The sequence below is a fragment of the Cyanistes caeruleus genome, chromosome 22, assembly GCF_971803275.1.
Source record: "Cyanistes caeruleus chromosome 22, bCyaCae1.hap1.1, whole genome shotgun sequence".
NCBI lineage: Eukaryota > Metazoa > Chordata > Aves > Passeriformes > Paridae > Cyanistes > Cyanistes caeruleus.
Genome location: NC_141722.1, coordinates 1,889,798 through 1,899,545, shown reverse-complemented (window position 1 = coordinate 1,899,545; position 9,748 = coordinate 1,889,798). Strand labels below are relative to the sequence as shown.

General features: G+C 48.9%; 1 long non-coding RNA gene across 1 annotated transcript; it reads left to right on the top strand.

The window, feature by feature from the left end:
• The first annotated feature begins 279 nt into the window (after window positions 1-279).
• Window positions 280-4,613, top strand: LOC147649522 (uncharacterized). The gene is made up of 2 exons (XR_015278713.1): window positions 280-1,197; window positions 2,207-4,613. It is a non-coding gene; the product is annotated as an uncharacterized LOC147649522 (long non-coding RNA).
• Window positions 4,614-9,748: the final 5,135 nt, after the last annotated feature.

Genomic DNA, 9,748 nt, shown 5'->3' with positions numbered 1-9,748 from the left:
CTTGTCACTCCTGCCCTGAGAGCAGGATGCTGGCACATGGGCTGTGAGAACAGTCTGGTCCCACTCTGCATCCTGTTGAACACAGACTGACACATGGCTAACACACACAAAACTTGGGCAAATATGGTGGCATTCTACACTGGACGGCTTATTCTGTTTGCATATATCCTAGGAGCAGCCACACACCCCAACATCCCTGCCTGTGACACGCACATGTTTCAGCACCCCAATTCTAGACGTGGTACCCCAGGTGACCCTGGTGGCACAGGTGTCCTCTCCATCACACCTGGTGAGATGCTGCCAGGAGGGCACAGAGAGCTGTTCCTACAGCACACAGGGAAGCCAATGGCTGGAAATTGGGCAAGCAGGTAATGGAGCAGCAGATAACGCCAGCTTGCCCCATGTCCCACAGCCAGCACCCCAAAGTACACGCAGGGTGTGGGCTGGAAGGTCGAGCACTGCCCAAACATTCCCTTGGTCCAGGCCAAGGCGACCCTGAGGTGGACATGTCTCCCCTGCCTCAGCCCCACATGCCCCTCATGGCTGGCTGCTTGCCCTCAGCCTGCGCCCCGGCCACCACTACCACCTCCCTCAGGGAGTGAGCCCCTAACACAGGAAAGGTAACATTTTATTACAGAATCACAAAACCAATTAGGTTCAAAAAGGCTTCCGAGGCCGAGTCCAACCTATGACCCAACACCACCTTGTCAACTGGACCATGGCACTAAGCACGATTTCTTGAAAGGCCTCCAGAAGCAGCGACTCCACCGCCTCCCCGGGCAGGCCCTTCCAGAGTCCGTGAGGGAACGAGGTGGGGCTGTGACAGCGGCCACCATGGCCGGCGGGTCCCTCAGCGCTGCCCGGGGCGGGGCGCCTCCGTTACCGGTTTTAGGAGCTCCCAAAACACACACAAAACGGCTCATTCAGAAATGAGACATCATTTAATCTGCGCACGGTGTAAGGTGGAGGTTTCCACAAATCAAGCGCACCAAGGTGTAAAAAGCTGTATCTTTTATGCAGCAGCATTCACACGAACCTGCCCATCGAACACATCTTCTCCGCCTATCTAATGCATATTTATTTCGGTGACGTGACCTTGCGCGATGCTTGAAACACAAGATTTTTTTATTTTTTTTTTTTCATTAAGCAACTTCTTTTGTAGAAGTTACCTGGCTACATCAGTTACGTTTGCAAAAGGTGAGAAAATTCAGCCAGGGGACATAAAATTCGACTGGAAGGCAGCAGTGGGGAGGGGGCGAGCGGCCCCAAGATGGCGGCGCTGTGAGGGGGAGCGGGCGGGACAGGGACGGCTGTTGTTGAAGCTTTATTTTCCCGCTGCCGCCCGCTGTGTCCGCCGCTTCCAATAAAGGTAAAACATTTATCCGGGCCTGCTCGGCACCGGGGGGTTGCGGCGGCTCGGCGACCCCGCCCGGCTGTCCCGGCTCCAGCCACCCCTCGTTATCCCGCCTCGGTGCCAGAGCCGCGCCGGGGATGGGGCGCTTTGCCTCGGGATGGGGAGCCGGGGACCGGGACGGGACGGGTGGGTGCTTCCCCCACCCGCAGGGAAGGACCAGCCCCTACGAAACCTCTGAGGAATTTGAGGGGGACCGAGGGGTTCCTCTGCCTTCAACCTGAGCGGGAGCGGGGACTCCCGCACCTCTCCCATGTTAAATCGAAGTCAGCCTTGTAGGTGCTCCTCAGGTGCCCAAAAAACGCAGTCCCTCTCACGTAAAACACTCCCCATCTTCCCTCTGCCTTGTGGCAGGGGCCTTACCTTTTGTAACCTACACATAAAATATGTTTCATCAGAAATTTTGTTTCTACCAGCGAGCCAAAGCCCGTCTGCTGGGTTGCATTGACCGTCCAAAGGTGTTATATTAGCTGTGCATTAGGGCTGTGTGACCCTCCAGAAAGTTTTTTAAAGGTAGGTATGGAAAGGGTTTATCTTGTGCTTTGGTCACAACATATTCCTCTCCTTGCTTTGGACCACTAATCACATCTGTTCTTTGAGGTGCAGGGTTCTGCAGGGTTTTGGTTAAGATATGCCAAGTTTCTTGTATTTGAGGAGGAATTTGGGTAGACACGCTGGTTCAAAGACAGGGACAGCAGGACCAGCCTGTTGGAGTATGCACCAGAACAGAAGTCCTTTCCCAACTTCCATGCCCCTACTCATTCACTCTTGTTTCCTCTTTCCGGTATATTTTAGCTTCCTGGACATACCACTTAAAGAAGATGCCAAAGACGTCCCTCAAAAAACAGTTCAGCAGTTAAAATATTCTTCCAGGAGATGGAGGAAGAATGTTGGCTTTCTGGAGCAAACCCTACTTGGCTTTCTCAATGCTGCATCTTCCTCTGACTTTTTGGAGCAGCTGCACTCATGTTTGAAGAGCTGTTGCAAGTTCTTTTGTCTTAATGGAGTTTTGGGGCTGAGGAGGAGCCTCACTGACAGCCTGATGCAGGAGGTGACAGTGGTGGAAGTCTAGGTGTCTTGGACTGTCATAGCTTCCAGTAATTCTGTGTATTTCCTAAGAAGTCTGAAGGAATCAGACTAGTTTTGGGGTGACCATCCCTGAGAAGTGTCATTTTAAAGGCTTTTGCATCAAAGCACCTTAGTGGTGTGTTGAGCCATGTCTGCCCTTGGCAGTGGGAACAAATGGCTCTTGTACTTCTGCTGATGCAAAATGGGTCACAAAACCTGGTCAAAGCGTAGTTTTGTTTTTTTTTAAAACAAGTCACTAAGAAATTGCAACACATCTTCCTCTGTGATGTAAACCTACCTGACAAAAAGCAGTTCAGATGCCCAGCTTTTGTTTTTTGAGGATGTTAAGGGAACCTGCAAATTATAATTAGCACTTACGGTATTCTTGGGCACAGTGATCCGTGGCTGAGCAGTGACTGGAGCAAACTTTGGCTCTTTCTTTGAGTTTGTGCAGGTTTTTCACTGCATGATTTTGCTTGCTTTTTGGAGCAGCTCTTGGTTTGAAGAAAACTTGCCAATTAAGAGTTGTTGCAGAGCTGTTTTTGTTTTTTGATCTATTGTATTTCTATTCAGAGAATCAGTGCAGACAGACAGCCAAAATGTGCGGGGTTTGAGTGGTATATTCTGCTGCCTTCAGAGACTGGAGCCCTGAATTTAGTCAAAATGCTGCTTATTTTCCTCTGTTACCAGTTTGCACTGATGCTCTGAACTGCAACAAAATAGATTGAAAAACAAATTGGTGTGCCCTGGTTCCTTGTGCTGGGTTTCACATTATCCTCTGTGTGAGCTGCCTGCTCTGCCCCTTTGGAGCGCCCCAGAGACAAGTAATGACCCCTCAGCATCTTTCAGCACTTCAAAGGCTGAATTACTTTTTGTGGGAGAGGTAAGAAAATTGAATTGCAGTCCTTGATTTTCTGGCTTTCCAATAACCCTCAGTGTAAGATCATCACCTTGGTAACAAGAAAACAGGAAACTGGTAAACAGGCGCAGAAAGTATTCAGATTGTGATTTAAGGCTGTCACTGCTCTTAGCTCCCCAGAGCTAAAAACAGAACGCTGCCCCTCACTCAGAGGCCACTGTCATGCCCAAGGGACTGCAGGGCTGAGCAACACAAGAGATGTATCCCAGCTTTCTGTCCTGCTTCGTTCACTGATTTCCATGAGGATTGTGAAATGAGCCCTTGTGCAAATGGGCTGGGATGGGGTGAGCTCCTCTCACAGGGCAGGGAGCCGTCCTGGACTGGCAGCCACGCCTCCTGCAAAGACCACTTTGGATTTTAGTTCCCCAAGCAGAGAGCTGAGTGTGGGGAACAGGAGGGTTGTGGGATGCTCCTGTGAGCCTCTCCAATCAGCTCCAACAGAAGTGGTATTAACTGAGGACAGAAAAGTTGGATTCTCCCATTTTCCTTATTTCTGTCCACTTTTTTTCCCCCTGCCTTCTTAGTTTTAGCTTTTTAGAGCTTGCATAGGACTTCCTTTCTTTTAGTTTTGCACTGGGTGTACAGGGTGATTTTATACAGCTTCATTATCCAGGTGAGCACTGCAAGTTCCCTGTGTCTGCATGGCTACAGCAGAGCAGTAGGCTGTGGAACCACTGTGCTTGGAGGGCTTGGCAGTGGGGCAATAATTGTTGGGTTTTTAAATTTGGCAGAGGCAGACAGGCTCTGTCAGCGCTCATTGCTGCTGAGTTATCAGTTACCTGCTCTGAGAGACTCCCAGTTCTGCCCAGTCCCCCAGCCAAGTCTCCCAAAAGTCATCTGGAGGATGGCTGGGAGACAGACACACAAACTCGGGTGAGAAACAAGATGTAATTTGTGTGGCAGTGGAGGGTCCTCCACCTAAAAACCAGTTATCATTACTGGGCTCCTGACTTTAGCCAAACACAAGCCAAAACTGAGCCTGGAAATCTGGGAGGCAGTGATGGATGAGCAATCAGATTGCTGATGGTGGTCCCTTCTGGCTCTAGAGATCCAGAATAAAATACTGAATAAAAGCCAGAAGTGTCCTCTGAGTAGGGTACAATTGCCTTGAGTCTAGTCTTGGCCAACACCCCTTGTTATAAATGCCTGTTCTCTTTGGTGGTACTGGATGGTTTGGGTCCCTATAATTAAAGAAATAAAATGTTTTTAAACAAATATGTCTGTGCTAATTACTCAGGACACATTTTCCAGTGCTGAGTTGCTGTAGTGAAGAAGAGGACATGCTGGTAGGCTGCTTAGAGCTTCACTGTTTTGAGCTCTCAGGAGCAAATATGTCTTCTATATTCCTGCCAGGAATAGAGGGAGCAGACGGTGCTGCTGCTTCCTCCAGCTTGCCACAGTGCAAGCAATGGGTTTCATGCAGGAGGATATTCATGGCAAAGTGAGCAGACGTCTCTTCCAGGACATCGATGTTTCCTGCTTATCCTTTTCTAGGAAGAGCCATAGCTATTATTATTTAACCAGCAGACCCAATTTCAACTCAGATACTGGAAGTCCTTCAGCTCCAGGGAAGGAGTGGGTGGACTAAAACTGCTATTACACGGAGTCTGGCAAAAGAATCGGGTCTGTCTCTTCTCCCACGACCAGCAGCAATTCTGCTGATGGCAGCTTGGTTCCTTGTGATTTAAAATGGTGTGGGAGGAGAGCAGAGCCTGCATGTTGGATTGACTGGAAGTACAGGTGGCTGGCCCTGTGCATGGGGGTGGGGGTGGATCTGCTGCTCGGAAAGATGAGTCGCGGATCAGCCAGCCTTTGGTAGCGATGTGCCTGGAGAAGCCCTGGCTCTGGGGGGCAGGAGGGTGGGCTATCAGCCCACTCAGGTTTTTCTGCCTTCCAGAGAAGTGCTCTTGCTTCAGAAGTACTCAGAAGTACTGAGAAGTGTAACACCTCTGTTTTGAGGTGATGTCAAAACCATCTGTGATCTCCTGGTGCCTGAAAAACATGTTTCGTAGCACTTCATCTTTAAAGCCTGAGGGAGTTCTTGGCTGTGCAGGAGAGCTCTCCTGCATTTCTGGTATCCACCAACCTGTTTTTCAGCCTTCTGTAGCTCTGGGATGAGGTGATGTCTCTTCTATTTTGTCCTCCCACAGCCACCACAGGCAGTGCCATGCAGAAGTAAATGGGGTCCTGCCTGCCTGTGGACAGGAACTCCTGTTTCCACAAAAGCTGAGCTCCAGAGGGGTTGATGCCTTGGAGAAGTGAGATGCTAGCTCAGCCTGCACCCAGTGTCAGCTTGTGATGTGATTTAATACAAGCTGTGAGTTGCTCTAGCCTGGTTTCATGTGAGGCAGAGCTTTGAGATTGGTGTATGTGCATTGGTTTGTTAAAGCTCATACCCTGCTGTTAGGCTATGCTTCTCCTGAGGGCAGAGATGTCCATCCAGGTGCTCTTTCTCTCATGCTCATACTGTTCTGTGGCCACGCCAGCATAGGCATCCTAGTGTGTGGACAAGGCAGTAACATCTTTATCTTGTCTATCTTAGATAAAAACTCCAGGTGTCCACTGATAAAAATTCTGTTAGCAGATGTCCTATCGGTTCTCCCTCCTGCAGTGGGTTGGGGAGTGGGGGAAGTTAAAGGGAGGCTCTAGTAGATGGGATTAGGGTTAGGGACTTCTGCCAAAAATTACATTTTAGAGGAAAAGACTCATAAATCAACGAGCTGAGACCATGGTATGCTGAGAAGGGGGTGCTGAAGACCCTGGACTGCAAGCAGACCCCTGTTTCTAACATTCACATGTCCCTGCTCATCTTCCATCTGTATGGAAGAGAAACTTGCTGAACCTCTAGAGGGGAAAGGGCAATCAAGGGATTTAGCTGAGTCTGGGCACAGCATTGCCTCTTATTTGAAACACAAACATGTTGGCTCACATTTGCCTGTTTTGGGGTATTTTTACTCTGCGTTTGATCTTTTTAGTTTGCCCTGGGTTGGGAGCAACAGCAACACATCCCCCTGTTCTGCAGAGTTTTTCTTCCTTTGGTTTTTTCTTCATGCCCATTGCTCTGCCAGAGTGAGCAAAACTTTTATTGCCCAGGCATGTGATTGCCATGCAGTGGGATCTGTGTTACTGCAGGACATGGGGCTGATTAGACAATTTGTCTAACAGCAAGTGAACAGAGTTGCTTGCTAATGCTACCTTATCCTTTAAACTCCTGTTCAGCATGGGAGGAAAACAGAGGCTGTACTGGGTTTAAAATAAATGTTCCATTTATAACTGGTGTTAAATAAACTGTTGGTTTTCCCTCCAGGCTGTGTGATGTCTTCAGAAGGGATTTATAAGTCACAGTTTTCCTATTATAGCCAATGTGCTGGTTACAAACTGATGCCTTTCAATCACATCATGCTTTCTGTGAATCCATTCAATTAGCAAATAGCTCATCTTGTTTCTCTCGCACAGCAGCAGAGAGCAAAAGCTGTAAACTGGATTTCTTTGTTCAATATGAAAGTGTTTTCTCTGAGGCTCTTTCTGATGCCCAGGCTGTGCTGAAAAGACTCAAAGAGTGCAAAGAAATTGATGCCTCTCAAAAGGAGGTAGGTGTGTTCACTTCCATAATTCATGCAAGTTTTTTCTTCACCCTACTAAGGGCTGTAATAGTTTGTGCTTTGTTTAGGAAACTGTTTCATGGAAAACTGGTGCCTGGTTGTTTGAAGGGCAACATGTGCTCACCTGAGAGAAGCATCTCTAAGTGCAAGTTGCTTGGGCATGCAGGTAAAGAAGGATGTCCTGCCCTGAAGACATTCTTGTGTTGTAGGAGAGCTCCAGCACAGATTTCACTCCTTCTGCTCATGGCATTTGCTTCAGGAATTGTATTGACTTGTAAACGACTGACATACGAGATCCCAAAATAGATTTCCCAAGCCTCGGCACTGTCTTGCTGTGAAGCATCTGCTGCTCTTTCTGTACAGGCAGAGCTTCTGAGGGAGGGGTGGGACAGGGTGTGGCAGGGGAGCTGCCCCATGGTGCTTCTCCTGCCAATGTGCTGCTTGAAGAGCAGTCAGAGTAGGGAAACGATGCTCCATTCGTGTTGGAGGGGATAACTGAGTCTGCTGCTGGGTGTATGCTGAAGGGTTCTCTGGGCTCTGAGCTGTGGTAGCCAGATGCCACTCATCGTCCCAACTCGGGGGCAACACAGAATGTGATGTCTGTACTGCTGTGAGCAGGAGGACACGGAGCTTGGGAATGATTGTGGTGAGTCTAGGTGGGCTCTCATGCTGGCTGTGCGGTGGCAGAGTGCAGAAAAGCTGTGGCCAGTGTAGAGCAAGGATGGGACTGCGCTTGCTGCTCTCAGCTCAGCCATTTCTGGTTGAGCATTTTTTATACCAAGCTGCATGAACTGCCCTGCATGCCTTTCTGAAGGGGAAAAAGTTATTACTGTTTCACTGCTGGCTTTTTCCTGGTTATTCAGCCTTTGGAAGATGAGCAGTGTTGTTCTGTAGGCTGGGGGCTGCCACACTCTCTATGTTCCCATGTAGTTGCTGGCTGGAAGCTGTCTGTATCCATGTTCCTCCAGTAACAGTGTGATCACAGGACATAGTACACTTTAACCATTGTAGAATTATGCTTATAAAAGCCCAAGACCACATCTTAGGAAAAAACCCCAAACCTGTGACAGCAGGGAGGAGAATTCCCTTGAGTTGGGGAGTGCAGGATTGTTTTCTGCTGAGCCCTTAAATGTTCTGGTGTCCCCTTAGCAGCTGGTTCTCCTGATGTTGTGGAATATAACATATTGGGGGCTTTAGGAGAGAGATGTGGGTCCTAATTCATATTTGCAGTAGCAAGCATGATCCCAGCTGGGCAGACAAGCACCTCTGAGTGCCCTGCTCAGAGAAGGATTAGATTTTTGTGTTTGTTTTTTACAGTGATCAGATAACCATGTCAGGTTTAGGGTTTTACAAATGGAGCTGAGCTGGGGGGTGTGTGCTGTGTGAGTGGATCAGTGCTGCCAGAGGGGATTTGCCAGCTCCATGCCCCCGTGCCAGCAGGTCCTGTCCCTGTTCCTGCCTCCCCTTACTGCTGGTGCCAGCAGAGTGCCCAGGCAGGTGAGCTGCAGCTTCTGCACTGCACAACAGCCCCCTTTGCTATTGCTTTGCAGTCACTGCTGTTTCGTGTTCCTTCAGCACTTTGGACCCAGTAGGGAAAGTTTACAGATCCATTCCTGGCCTTTTGTGCTCCCAAATGAGCTGTTACAGCAGGAGCCAAGTGAGAGGTTGTGAAACTCGGTCAGTTTGGGTGTCTGACTGCAAAGCGGTAGCTGGACAATTTTTCTGCAGCTACAAATAAATGCTGAATAAATGAGAAATGGATTTTCTTCAAACCTTCCTGAAAAATCACTTTTCAACTGTGACAAGCATGAAAAGCATCTGCCCCAGGGCAGTAGGAGAACAGTCTGCAGCCTGTTATAAACAAGGGCTCAGCCAGATCTGTCCCTCTCTGAGCTCCCCTCTGGGACCAGCAGGACCTGTGGACCTTAGCACTGTTTCCAGCACACACAGCAGCTTTTCCCCACAAGAGCCTGGTGTTTCCTTTTGGGGGGGAAACACAGGGGTGGATTTTTAAAGTCATGCTTGAAGTGCAAGTTCAGCTCCAAAGAGCCGAACTGGGATGTGTGACTCAGGCTGAGGTTGTGCCAGTGGTAGATGTCAATGGATTTTTTTCCTCTTTTTTTTCCCCCCTCCCTTTCTTTGTATTCTTTTGCTAGTCATCTGTTTGAAGTCTTGAGTGCCTCGGGGCAGGTAAAAGTGTGTCTGGAAGCCGGTGAGACACTGTTTCTTTGTAGAAATCATTCTTGCTGGGTCTGCATGCCCTGCTGCAGGGAAGATCCCCCATTCCTCAGGATTATTCTCTCAGGAACCTTTGGGAAGCAGCTGATCTCTCTAGGCAAGCACTGGTTGTTTTGGGCACTAGAGCCACAGGAGTTTAGGGGTGTTTTGCCAGCCTGCCCCTTGGCACCAAGGCTGGTGTTCTGTGGTTTCAGTGGAATTTAGCCTTGAATGCCTCTCTATTTCTTTTCCTTTGCTGGTGAACTCTTCCCTGCATGGAATCTTGTTCTGTGCAGCACTCTGGTCTGCTCCCCTCTTCTGTTCCTGCCTGTTTGCCTCCTACCTCCAGCAGAGACTCGTTTGGTTTTGGGTTTTTTCCCCAACAAGGTTTGTGGTGCAGGGCTGGCTTTTGTGAGAACTATTGCTTCTCTCTGAGTTTGATGCTCTGTTCTGCTCCCAAGACTGAAAAATGCAGATGAATTGCTTTTCAGTTTAGGGAGATGTGATTTTTGGGGTTGTTTCTGTTTTATA